Source organism: Numida meleagris, unplaced genomic scaffold (genome assembly GCF_002078875.1).
Source record: "Numida meleagris isolate 19003 breed g44 Domestic line unplaced genomic scaffold, NumMel1.0 unplaced_Scaffold293, whole genome shotgun sequence".
Lineage (NCBI taxonomy): Eukaryota > Metazoa > Chordata > Aves > Galliformes > Numididae > Numida > Numida meleagris.
This window is the reverse complement of record NW_018364539.1, coordinates 27787-41320: the sequence shown is the minus strand read 5'-3', so window position 1 is coordinate 41320 and position 13534 is coordinate 27787. Positions and strand designations below refer to the sequence as shown.

The 13534-nt window shown below is 38.4% G+C and overlaps 1 long non-coding RNA gene across 2 annotated transcripts in view; it reads left to right on the top strand.

The window, feature by feature from the left end:
* The window catches only part of LOC110391081, a 67515-nt gene that overhangs the window by 26539 nt on the left and 27442 nt on the right, over positions 1-13534 (top strand). For both annotated transcript variants that reach the window (XR_002433968.1, XR_002433967.1), the window contains exon 4: positions 2605-2758. This is a non-coding gene — a long non-coding RNA (uncharacterized LOC110391081). The remainder of the gene's footprint in view (positions 1-2604; positions 2759-13534) is intronic.

Below are 13534 nucleotides of genomic sequence, written 5' to 3'. Positions count from 1 at the left end.
TAGATGATCTTTAAGATCTCTTTCAACTCAAGCTATTCTATGATGTCAAGTGCTGCTCAGATTCAACTGGTCATTCACGATAAAGTGCAATATGCAACTGAGAAACTTCTAGAACTGTCTTTTTTTTCTCACCCCACTGAAGAAAAAGATGCTGATGATCCACACTCTCTAGTTCACCATGCCAAGCCATCACTTGGAGATGGACATGGTGTCCTTTTGTCTAGTAGGAAATGAAAGAATTAAATACTCTGTAGCCAAATGTCAGCTTGGTTAGTCAATAATATTGCTTCTGACTTTCTTCTGGTGCTTAAATACTGCAAAACTTTGCCAAGGAGATTATTTTCTGTCCCTGTTTGTTGGGGATTTTGAATCCTTGTTCTTTCACTTGCACACAGTGAATGACCTTGTCTTTGTCCTTCTGTTCCATAATGGGTAAACTTCACTGCTTTTAATTCCTGTTAGCATTTCAGCGTGGTGTGCAGGCTTTCCTCCTGTGGTGTGACTGCTATAAAAACTGACTTCCATTTTGAAATATTCTGTAAGATTTGAGGGCTCAAAACCAGAAATTAGCCTTTTTTTTCCTAAACCACCACTCCTCTTTTCTTGTGCCCACTCAACTAAGACTCCACAGAACCTGTATTTCGTCTTGATTCTTTGAACAACATTACTGGATGCAATGTATGCTCCAGAAAGTTGTGGATTATTTTTGTTGCTTTTGATTATTTTTGTTGCCTCGCTCAGAGTTGGAACTGGAGCCATTCTCAGGCTGACAAAAACTTTCTAGGTAGTATTGCATTTATTCCTCCACATTCTTAATATCAGAGATGAGAAGCAACTTGTGTTGCTTGCTCCCGTGTCTAATAGCCTTGCAAAATTAGAAAAAGTAATTTAAGACTAAAAATGTCACATTAATTCCATTGGGAATCAATGAGGTAAATTAAAGCAGTATAGTTTGAAAACACTGGAAATACAAGGAAAGCATTGCAAAGTTACTGGAGCTTGAATTTTTGCAATTATTCCCTGCAAACAAGCACAAAACCTGATAATTCAGTTTATCTACCTTTTCAGATAAATATATTGGAAATTAGAGAATGAAAAAAAAATTGTGTTGCTATGCAAAACTCACAGAAGGCATAAATATATGCTGGGACACCTTCTGTGGCATCTCAGCTGGTAAGATCAAGGCAAAACCTCATCCATCTTAGATGAATTTCATTTGTTCAGACCAAAACAAATGAATTCAGTCATACAAGGGCTGCTCCAAAAGTAATGCTTCCTATGCTTCCTACAGGGGAGATTTAGGTTAGATATTAGGAGGAAGTTTTTCACTCAGAGGGTGGCAAAGCACTGGAAGGGGTTGCCCAGAGAGGTTGTGGATGCCCCATCCCTGGTGGCATTCAAGGCCATCAAGGCTGGATGTGGCTCTGGGCAGCCTGGTCTAGTGGTTGGCGACCCTGCTCTCAGCAGGTGGGTTGAAACTTGATGATCTTTGAGGTCCTTTTCAACCCAGGCCATTCTATGATTCGATGATTCTATTTTATTATGTTAGGCCATGACACTGGAAGCAGATGTTCGTGGGATGGCAGTAGAAGTTGAACCTTCCCACCAATATTCTGTTACATGTGGTTGCCATGTGACGGATGGCAGCAGAGGGGCAGTCTGGCAAAGTGATGTCTGACATGGAAGTTTGTATGGAGCAAAGGAATATCACTGAATTCCTCCATATGGAAAACATTGTTCCCACTGACATTCACTGGTACTTCCTGAACTTTTATGGAGACCAAACAGTGGATGTGAGCACAGTGAGGTGGTGGATGGTGTGTTTCAGCAGTGGCGACAGTGACATGAGAGACAAGCCCATCCTGTACAGTCATTCAGATTTTTTATGTGTGTGACATGCAGGCTCTTGTTCATCCCTGGCAAAAATGCATAGCTATTGGTGGCAACTATGTTGAAAAAGTATGTTTTGTAGCTGAGAACTGGCTCTATCAAATAGTGTTATTGTGCTCTTTATATCTGCTGTAATTTCCATGGAAATAAATAGGGGGCGTTACTTTTAGGGTAACGTACATTGATTTTTATGATAAACTTCTAAAGAAAAAGTTTATAACCAGTCATTTTATTCACTTTACATTGTGGCTTGTCCCATATTATCTCTTCTTGTTAGAGAAGGTGGCTAGTATTTTGCTTGTTTCTTTCTTCTTTTGCATTTTGGGAAAAAAAAAAAGCATGTGGGAGTGTAGAAAGAATACCTTCCAGTTTTTGAAGCATTACTTTCCATATTGTTAACATGACCGTACCCTAGCAGTGTTTTTGGGTATGTATGTATGCACCTTGACAAAAAAAAGTCAAAAAAAACCCCAACAATTAGAAAATAAAACCAGAATCTGATACTCTGGGCAATTGTTGATCTTAAACTGAATTCCCAGCAGGACTGCTGCTGTGAAGAGATTTGGCTCCATGGATGGAGCTTTAATTAAAGGATATTGCAGCCTTGCTTGGCTCTTCTGCTGTTATTTGCAAAAAGATGTCAGACTCTAAGTTTGAGTACATACGCCATGCATGAATGAGAAGTCCACGAAAGTTTTACCTTTTGTCTTCTAGATCCATCTCTGAGACAAAACAAGATTATTGTCACTTGGGTGATTGACCTTCTGCTTTATGGCTAGCCACTGACTGTGAACACAGAGAATCTTCTTTAGAGGTGTCTCCAGGCAGAAGAGCTCCATAAGGAGAACAGATGCCCCCCCTGCTGCAGGTATTTGAGCTTTTGCTGAAGTCTGTAGCAGTCATAGAGTCTCACAGCATTAGTATGGGTGAAATTGTTGTCTTGGACTCGCGTTGAAGAATGCTGGCTGCTTTGCTGTGTTCTGTACGAATCACTGCCTATAGTAAAGGCTTGCAGTGTTGCTCTAAGCAGGCACTAGGCATTGCTGTTGGAGCAAAAGAGAAAAGAAAATATTGAGTAGATGGCTATGACTTGCTGCAAGCCCTTTCTTCAGACTTATATGCTGAGATATGCAAGCAAAAGTGTTCCTCTTGGATCTTCGCCTGCCAGATAGGTGCATATGTGAAAAGATATAATTTAGTTAGGACCTAAGCTTTTGAGCCACATAAACTTTAATATTTGCTGTTAGTGCACTGATCCCTATACGAAAAAAGAACTAATTCTCATCTTGCTTTAAAATTCAGACCAATAAAAATTAAGCCTTAGTGATATTCTTTTGATTTCCTTTTCTTTTTTGATACCCAGGTGCACTCAAGTGAAAACAGTGGCTGCATACTTACGTGGCTAGATGTTAGACTCATTTGAAGGGTCATTCTTTGCTTCAACTGGAGCTCTATCCATTGTCTGAAGAGACCTGCTCTAAATCAGTGGTGGTTTTGTAAATTTGCAGAGCCAGAAAACAAAATTACTGGCCATCTATTCTGATCCAATCTGTAACAAAGTCCATAGTGCTTCCCAATCTAAATACTTACATAGACTAAAGGAAATCGTTATTTAAAAAATAATACAGTCCTCAGTTAAGAATCACTGACAGTGGTGAATCCACTGGTTTTATCTATAAGGCCTGGAGGGTAAGTAGTCAGTCCCAAATTTTAACATCCTTTGGATTTAAACAGAATTTTTGAAGTTACCTGGTAAAAGCATACTTTAAGGTTCTACAGAAAAAGCCTGCAACTCCCACCATGAAGTTCTGCTAGACTTACTGTCTACTTTCAGTCTTGAAAGCACATGTGGGTGGTGATTGATGTAGATGTGTTGCAGAGTGAGTATAAATACCAAAAATATTAAAGCTCTTCAAGTTTTTATTTCTATAGAAAAATGTATCCACTCCCTTTCCTTGCTGTGAACTGCTGACGTTGGTTTTCAAATGTATTGTTTCTGGAGAATAAGAATCAACACATGGTATTTTGTTTGATTTGAGTTTCATTTCTGTGTTAATTTTGCAATTCAAACTTTGCAATTCAATGAAAATTTGAAAATATAGTTCCTTATTGAAAATCAATACGTAGACACAGTTTATTCATATCTGTAATGTGATGTCTAGGTGGTGCATTTCATACACACAATTCTTATTTGTATTTAGAATGTAATAACTACTATGCTTTTAAAGTAGGGTGTTAATGCTAACTCCCTGTGAGAAAGATTTACCCTATTCTGATGAGACTTTAAATGATTTTAACCTTTTTCTTTCTTAGAAAGTCGTGGAAGGTTTTATAATCTACAAAACAGTATCTGATGCTTCATTTGAAATGCTGTAACTCTTTAGATGCTGACTTTCTGCAATGACTCTGGTAGTTCAGGATCCAAAGGTAGAACAAAGTCCACTGCCTGGAGAGTTGGCTGGCTGCTGATTATTTCTCCTGCATGTGAGAGACAGCGAAAATATTGCAAATATATTGAAAATATCTGCTTTCTCTCTGAGTTTTAGGAAATGTTGCAAATTGTGAAACTACCATCAATGAGACTGGGTCTCTTGGCACTAATGAGAGTATACCACTGATTAGTGAATGATTATATGGCAACAGAGAGGAGGAAAATGCCTTATCTTGAAATACATCCCATTTAAGCAGGGCACTCAAATTCATGTTTTACTTGAAGCTGTAGACAGATTAAGAGAACCAGTAAGAACCTTCCTCTGTCAGGTTATAATTGGCTAGGTAAGAGGTAATCCCAAAGATAGCAGGCTCTGGGGAAAAGAAGTAGTAAAGGCCATAGACTTTGGGGGACAGAAATTGCTTAGCTGTTAGATTTGACCTTCCATATTAAGCTGTAGAGGTGAAGGAAAGAGCTAGGGTTCTGAATTTAAAAGACCCAATTTCCACAGAATGAGGGAGAAGATGGGCATAGATAATTGGATACTGCTACTATGGGGTCATGATGGAGGCAGGAAGGTTAGCATGAAGGTAAGGCTGTAACTAATAATGGCTCAGCAGAGCATGTTCTTTCTGGAAATAAATATTTAGAGGGGCTGAAATGACTATGCCTAATAAAATAAATTATGCATGGAAATTATGAAGGAAAAGAGGGCTTATAATGGGTTTGGGAGGATTACTAAACATTCAGATAAACCAGAGGAACAAAAAGGGACTTAAAAGAGTGAGGAAAAGAGGAAATTTTATATACAGTCTGTAAAATCCTTTAAAAAGTCTTTCTGATAGCACTTTGAAAAACTGGTGTAAAGTGATGCTACGTAGACTGTTATTGCATATTTAAAAATATGCAAAATATTTTATAGTCAAAATATGTCAGCTACAATACTTGCTAGAGAATTCTTTGAAACAAAGGAACTGGGAACTCATGAAATTTTCTCAATTTTTTCCTCAGGGAAATTTTCTCAATTTTTTCCTGGGAAAATCATTATATGTTCACATCACAGCATCTTAGAAGTACATGGAAAATACTTCTGTACGATGCTAGAGATGCATCATATTATGATGGCCTCACATCATGTCTTTAATAGGATTACCACAACCAAGCTGTATTTAGACTTTGTGGCTTCTCTGAAGCATCTTCTCTCTTTTTTTCACTTCTGTTTGTGACAGTTTTTGAATATTTCCTCTAGGACTCGGGTGTTTACCACAATATGGTTTTGTTAAGAGCACTGCAATTTTATTTTTGGTTAGTACACTTGTAATACGTTCTCCAAATGTGCCAAAAGAAGTGTGTGTCCTTACTGAATGTTGATGTCTATTTGATTATGTTATTGACCCAAATATTATTTGGGAGTGGGGAGCTGTAGGGGAAGATTTTTGAAAGAATGTTAGGCTAGATTTTAATGACCACTGCCCCTGTCTGGTTCATTTCTGGATATCTCCATGGAGGGAGACTCCAGCTTGAGCTACTCATTTCAGAGTTTGACTGCCCTCACTAGGAGACTTTTTTGTATGTCCAATCTCTCATTTGAATGTGTATTGTGTTGATATTCCCTTGTCCTGTCACGGCATACCCACAAGAAAAAAACAATTTTATGGCTTTCTGGTAATTGTACAAGATGTTTATGTTTCTGAACATTTATGTAGAGAGGGATGTACCTCCTAGAGGCAATCTGTTAGTGTGGAAACACTTAGAAATCTGGTCATGAAGAGTTAGTAGTAGCCATGCTAGCTTCTCCTTGGTTTGTCTTGCCAAGTAAATTTCTGAATTTGATATCAAAGTTGAATTTTGAAATTGATTTTTGAAATTAATATCTCAAAAATCTTCAGTTAGAGAAAAGGTGTAGTTGTGGGCCTTCAAGTGTAGTGTGTAGACCACGTATTTATTTATTTAAAAAAGAACAAAGCAAATACAAAAGGGGTGATGGCCTTTGAAGTGCTTTGGTGAATGTACCTGAGTGGGAAGCAGTTTTCCTTTACCGTAGCTCCTAGTGTCTGTTTTTTTTTTTTAATTTTCATTATATTTTAAAATGGGTCAGTCTTGGATTTGCCAAATAACCTAGCATTTTCTAGACTTAAAGCATTCCAATTTCAAATCGATAACTCTGAAAGACCTGTTTGAACTCTGAGTAAAAAGTTGACTATATAAAATCTACCATATATTGATACATAATTTTAGTGTATTAGTAGTGTAAGTTATTATGTTAATGCAATGCTCACAAGCTACATAATTTTCTTTTTCTTAAAATTACATTTTAACTTAGAATTAATGTGCTGAAATACTTCAATTTTTTTTTATTTTCTTAAGATCAATTTCTCCTTCATTTCCAATAAATTGGAAGTCAAGCTTGATAAAAGTTCAGTATTTGCAGCCAACTTCTGGGGAAGATATGAGAAATTAGGTACATGTTTGGAAAATTCCCAAGATTCCAGGTGAGCTGCTATCCACAGGGAGGTGTTGGAGGAAGCATAAGGAAGAGAAATGAAAGCATTGTGAGAAATTGTGTATGTTTTGATGGTGGAGCTGATTGCAAATATAAGAAATTGAGAAAGTCATTCTGATAAATGGTACTGAAAACTGCAATTGGAAAAAGTTTGGCATACATGGAGGATTTTGAGTTAAACAAGCAATTATCAGGTGCTAATGGATCTTTTTTCTTAAAAAACACAAACAAATGCAAAACATTCATAGCTCAAAAAGGAGATTCACTATGGTTTCAGTGTTCTCTATGAGAATAAAAATGCTTTCTAATACAATGTTAATGGGATTTATTTAGCTAGTAGGTCTTCAGCAGCAAAGAATGTGAGTGCAAAGGGACCAGACAAATGAAATCACCTCCTTGGAAGGTACCTTGATGCCAGTCAAGCATCTCTAGTGGTAGAAGGTATGAGAGAAAACATGCTTTTGAGCAATGGCCTTACTGGAATGGCTTTCCATGCAAAAATACTTATTCAATGAATTCTTGGTGAATTTAGGATCTGGGATGCAATTTTTTGGAGAGAACTCAGGTAGCTGTATGTCCACGTTGGTTGAAACTGCTAATCACACAATGAAGGGATCTAGGAAGGTTCAGCATTGTTTGAACTAGTGCTAAGTTAGAAGCTTTAATGTTAACACTTGGATTTTTAGACTTTCTTGAGCCGCCTCTTGTCATTGGACCGGCAGCAAATTTTGTCCTAAAGTTTGCTGTGGGGAATCACTCCTTCACTGTTTGAGGTTGTCCCAAGCGAAAGGAGTGTATCAGGCTCTGAGGTATTTATGTTGTTATAAGTACTTAATGAGGAGCAACACAACCCGATGTGGTCTAATTCAGCAGAGCTGCTTTGTGAAGCAACATTAACGTGCTCTTGCTGCTGATATAATCAAGTCATTTTGTACCTTAACCTAGAAGCTTCCTTGTTAGTACAGCAGCAAATGTACTCATTGTAATTAAAATTACTTCTTTTTCTCAGGTAAACATATGCTGAGCTTTGTAGTTCATCACTTTGAGATAGGATTTTCTCAACTTTGCTAATTAGCAGTGTTGCCCAAATGGAAAGAAACATATGGCTTGTGACATGCTGACTTGAAATATTTGGAGTCCCACTGGAGAATAATTAAAATGATTTTGATTTCCTGGTATGATGAAGTACAAGCCATTCTCATTTGGCCTCATGTCTAGAATCTCTGAGACAGCAAGTTACCTTAGCAGGATAGCTGTAATAATTAATACGAGCCAGATTGTTATTATTCAGATAGCTTTGTTGCTGTTAACAATCATTTGTAATTATGAAGAGACTTCATATAACCCATGCAAGAACTTGAGTTTACCTCTGAAAGTGCACGTTTAGTTGGGCTTAGTTTAGACTGAATGGTTGAGAGATTCCAGCATTTCAGTTCCTTCTGAAAACACATAGGTTATTATAATGAAAATATCTCTCCTGTCAAATGGAATTCTTTCCCCCTTTTTTGTTGATAATGCTGAGGAACATGCTGTCCAATGCAATTTTTCAAAGGGAGTTATTTATCTTTATTCATCCCTTTTGGAAACAGTTGGTGGAAATAGATATGCATGGAAAGGGAAGATTTCTTTTTTGAACTAATAGAAAAATTTAAAATGAAAGCCTCAAAATTTTGATCACAAATACTTAACAACAACAATTTTTCTAGAAAACAGAAAATATGTGTTCTTAAGAGTGAAAACTCTGCTACCTACAAGGAAAAAAATTTAGGCAGAATTTTAAATGTGAATGCTGCTGAATAAATGGAAATTAAACTGTGTAGTGCAGGCAGTGGATTTCATAAATATATACAGCTTAGAAAATGCACGCTAAATAACTGATGTAAAAACCTCTACTCAGAGACACACTGTATGCTGGCAGCTTCAGAAAACAGGTTCCTTAAAACTGTAATGCAGGAGAAGTCACCTAGCATCTGTGCATAAAGAATCAAAGAGCCCTATGTTTTGTATGGGAATTTGCCATGCAGCTCTCTCCACTGGTGAAGGCCACCAGATAGGCATTTGTGCTTAATTAAGTAATTTAGAATTAGTCTAAAGCTGTTCTCTTTCATTGCTAATGCGTGTCCTACTCAAACAAACCGCAAAACTGAACAGAGTCATATCCTAAACACAGATCTCACAATCACAACCTCTCTCAAAAAGCACAGCTCTCTTTCAAAAGCGTAACGCTGTGTTTGACGCAGGAGTTGCCATGGAAAAAATGCATTGGGCCAATCATTCATAATTTATTTATAGCAATTAGAATGTACATCCCAAGAACCAATAGTAACTCCAATTAAAAAAAAAAAAAAAACGCAAAAAAACATCATCCAGACAAAGGACTGAAGTGGATAAATTGTTGGGAACGCTGTGAGTCTATATGGTCAATTATAGTATTTTAAAAAATTGACTGTATATGTTCCTAGACAGGGCTTTGAAGTATCAATGCTGTAGATATTTGCTTCTATATTTCTGCTGCTGATAATATTATTACTGCTGTTGCATTATTACCATCTGTTCAGTGACTATATAGTGGATGCAGTAAATATTAATTCAAAGTGGGATTTGTTTTTTAATCATCTTTTCCAAAACTTTGTGCAAAAGTGAATGCATTGGAGAAGTCTGTACACCTGCATCTTGCTTGGAGCATGGTACCCAGGGTGCTTAGAGCTGGCTGCACTTGCCTGTAGTGCTCAAACTACATTAGGCACTGGATGTCTTCCTTTTTATGGCATTAAATTGCATTCAGGCCAAAATCTTTTATTTTGATTAACCTTAACTGCATTTCAGTGTTGATATTTTATAGATAACTGCTGAAGCATCAGAACCTTTGTGCTGTATCCCCTGTGCTCTTTATTTCTGGTCAATAATGAAAATCAAACAAGCAAATGCACAACTCTTCAGTTTAAGTATTTATATTTATTGGTTTAATGAGTCGGTATGTGGTGGGGTTTGTTTTCTTTTCCTGGGAAGTGCCTTATGATGACGTTAATTCTATTGGATGCTAAGGAACTCCTCTGGAGTTTATTGCCCTTGTCCTTCTATCATTATGTGCCTTGCCGAGTGTCATTTCAATTTGGCAGTGAGTCGAGAGTGTCAGCTCTCTTTGATGTATAGCTCTCTCAGGTTAAATCAATAATGGTTTAAGCATATCACTTTCTTTCAATGAGGCCATTGCTGGGGGAATTCTTGCAACTCTTCAGCTTTCATATTTTGCATTGAAAATGTAATGTTAAGGAGTAAAATACTCATACCAAAAATCCCCAAGCAACTCCTGCGTAGCTGATTTTAGTTACCTGGTATTGATATGTGACCTAGAAAACTTAGGTTTGACTGCCTTTAAGCTGGGTATGTAAGAAAATTTTCTCAGTACAATGTGAGCCTCGATCCATTCTCTCCTAGTTCACGGAGCACCTTCTTTCCATAGGCTGATCTTATGTTTAGACCTATTGGCTTTCTCAAGACTTTGTGTGGGGTAGGAAAGGAAGATAATCTTTACCTGATCATGAGCATGCCTGATGACTGCTCAGCGGGCCTTGTGAGGGCTACGCTTGGACCCTTTTATGGGAGTGGGTTCCACATTACTCCTGGAGCATATGGACTCAAGTTCTAGGACTCATGATGAGTACAGTTTCCAGAGAGTGGCTCCTTCTTAGAAAACATGCCTCCGTCTGTTCCCTTGCAACATTCTTCTCTTGGCCCACCAGAGGGATGTGGGGCTCTGTTGAATGGGTTGGGGGTGAGGTACGATAGGGAACAACAGGGACTTTGAGAATTTTGCTGGCCAAGAGATACAAAACAGTGGCTTCAAGGCATGTGCATTCTTGAGCATCCACTCTGAGCTCTGCCTCATGATGCATTCAGCCAGGTGAGGATCTCATCCCTCAACTGTCTCTTGCATCCTTGCTTAATTTGGCAGCAGACTGATAACAGCTGCCCTCTGTTGGGATTTGTTGTTTTGGCTATGCATGCCATAGAAAGCTTCTCACTTCAATGACACACCTTTTCTTCATACATACTTCCATGTCAGGCACCATTTTGTCGGACTGCCCCTCTGTTGCCATCTCTCTCGTGGCAACGACATGTAATAGAATATTGGTGGGAAGGTTCAACTTCTACATCCCACCAACATCTGCCTCTGACATCATCAGCCAACATAATAAACTAGGAAGCATTACTTTTGGAACAGCCCTTTTAATTTTGCCACCCTAGAGGACTTCATATTATCATAGGGTTCTGGAAGTCACAGCAAAGATCTGTGTCATTTTTTGTAAGAACAAAAAAACTGTAGTGTTGAAGATGAACAGAAGTCCATCTTACCATACATCCTGTCTGCAAAATCTCAGCAACCCCTAAAATTCCCAAGCAAAGAAGATGCTTTATGGACTTTCTAACTAGAAGTTACAATTACAATTGACTGGAAGTTTCCTTTTTCTGTAGGAGCACGTGTAACAAATACCTCTTCTCTCACATCTTGATTAGTACAGCTTTTATCTCCAGTTCTGCAGAGAAGTGCCTGGGGTTGGGATGACATTTTGAGCTGGGATTCATCTTTTTCACCTAATAGCAGTGCCAGCAGCTGATCTGACTTCTTGTCTAGACTCTCTTCAAAGCTCATGGTGAGAAATGGTATTTGTAAGAAGTGATTTATTTCATGCTGTAACAGCTATCCATAATCAGAACGATGTATGAACTTCAGAAGTTTCTATTTCTTCATTGGTTAGAAATGAGTTTGTGTTTAATTTTTGTCCATTTGAATCCCAACTTTCAAGTCTCTATTTGCCTTCCTGATATAATAATATTAATAATAATAATAATATATGTAATATTTTGTTCAGAGAAAGCAAGCAGTAGAGTAGCTGCTCTTCCTATCACTATTGTCACAAAATTTGTGGCCGTGAATTCCTACTTTGAAACTATTGCCCTTTTCTTTCCTGATTCCTGGTCTTGCCTGTGGTCTTGCCTGTGAATGCTTGCATGGGTCAGCTGAGCCCCTGGAAGCCCCTTGAGCTTGCTGTGGGAATGAAGTTTCTAAATACTTTGAGGCTTTAAGAAAATCTAAATCACGGCAAATTTTAGTGTTTGGTAGGAAGCAGCATGCTTTTCCTCCAAAAGAAATCAAGCTATGAGAAAATCCAACTCACTTCTCAGCACTTTCTGCTTCTTCCAGAAACTAATAACTTTAGAAACCCAGAGATATTCACCTTTCTCTGGCCCAGCAATTTGCCTGGGTGGGCTGCCTGGGCTGGAGACCCTCCACATAGGTGGAGCTCCTGAGGAAGCCGCCTGCCAAAACTTCCAAAGCATCAGCATTTTGCTGTGCAGCACTCTTCATCCTTCTGTAGGAGAATTTTTCCACCACAAATCTCTTCCATCTGAAGATCTTCAGCCAGTTTTGGCAGATAGCAAGAAATCCCACATCCTAATGAGCCGTGCATGGGTTCTCGTGCTGAGCTATCTGGACAACATACCACGTGTTCATTGAATAAAATAGGGGTGAATGTGCAGAGGGCAAAATATTCTCCAACTTTGCCAAGATGGCTAACTGAGCTTTCCATCCTTCAGTGCATTCCACTTTTCTTTCTGTTTGGTGAACTCAGTTTAGCTTTCTTCAAGCATCTTGTGTTTCTCCATCTCTAACACCTAGGGTGCTATGCAAAATTGTATTTAATAGGCACCTGCAGACTGGGGATGGGTTTCCCACCACCCACACAACACACAGTAGCTGATATCTGCAGCTCTGTGAAATACTTCTGGGTTTTGGTGGGGAAGTGTTAAGGTCCATTTAATTGAATGTGTCAATTAGAAAATTTAGCATTATTTGAGATAAACATTAGCATATCTGTGAAAAACTGGTGTCTTGTTCTTCATTATTGGCCTACCTTGGAGCCTAAGGAAATATTAGAACACCCAAATCACAGGCCAAGTAGGAGAAATGAATAGTGTCCACTTTCCCTATGCTGCTTTGCTAAGGTGAGCAAGCTTTTCCTCATCTCTCAGTACGAGCTCTGCTATTTGGACGCCATAGTGTTGTACAATGATCTCTTGTTTCCACGTTGTACCAACATCATTACAATTCTTAGAGACTTTAGATTTGTTTCAGCCAGTTTCACAGTACTTACTATGTTTGAAGTAGGAAAGGAAGGAGGTTTGACTTTGCTTAAATGGATCTCTTACACCTCCTGGAAATTTATTCAAACATGTGCTTCCTAGAAATAGCCATGAGAATTTCACCAGAAATTGATTATATGACTCAGTTACAATCTTGAGATGGATTATCATAGTACTTAGACACAGGCGTGATGCCTTCAGATTTTCAGCTTCCTGACATTAACTATAACACAGCAAAGAAGCCAACTGCATCAGCTGTCCAGTGAGAATACTGAGAGCTGGGGTTCCTGTTGTTTTGCATGTACGTGGGGGAAAACAGCTTGGCAGCTCAAAGACACATTTAGGAGTGATCTTTACTGTTAAATGAATTCAGATTGATTTCTAATGGTTGTAAACAGAAATATTGTGCTCCTGACATACGGGTACGTAGATGGAGGATGCTTATGGATGTTTCTTCTTCCAGTCTGGATCTTCTTGGGAGGACTCAAGTTGCCTGACTCTAAAAGTCAGGTGAAAACTCTCAAAGGAGGCTTTCAAAATGCTGACTCTGAGCACAGAGCCAA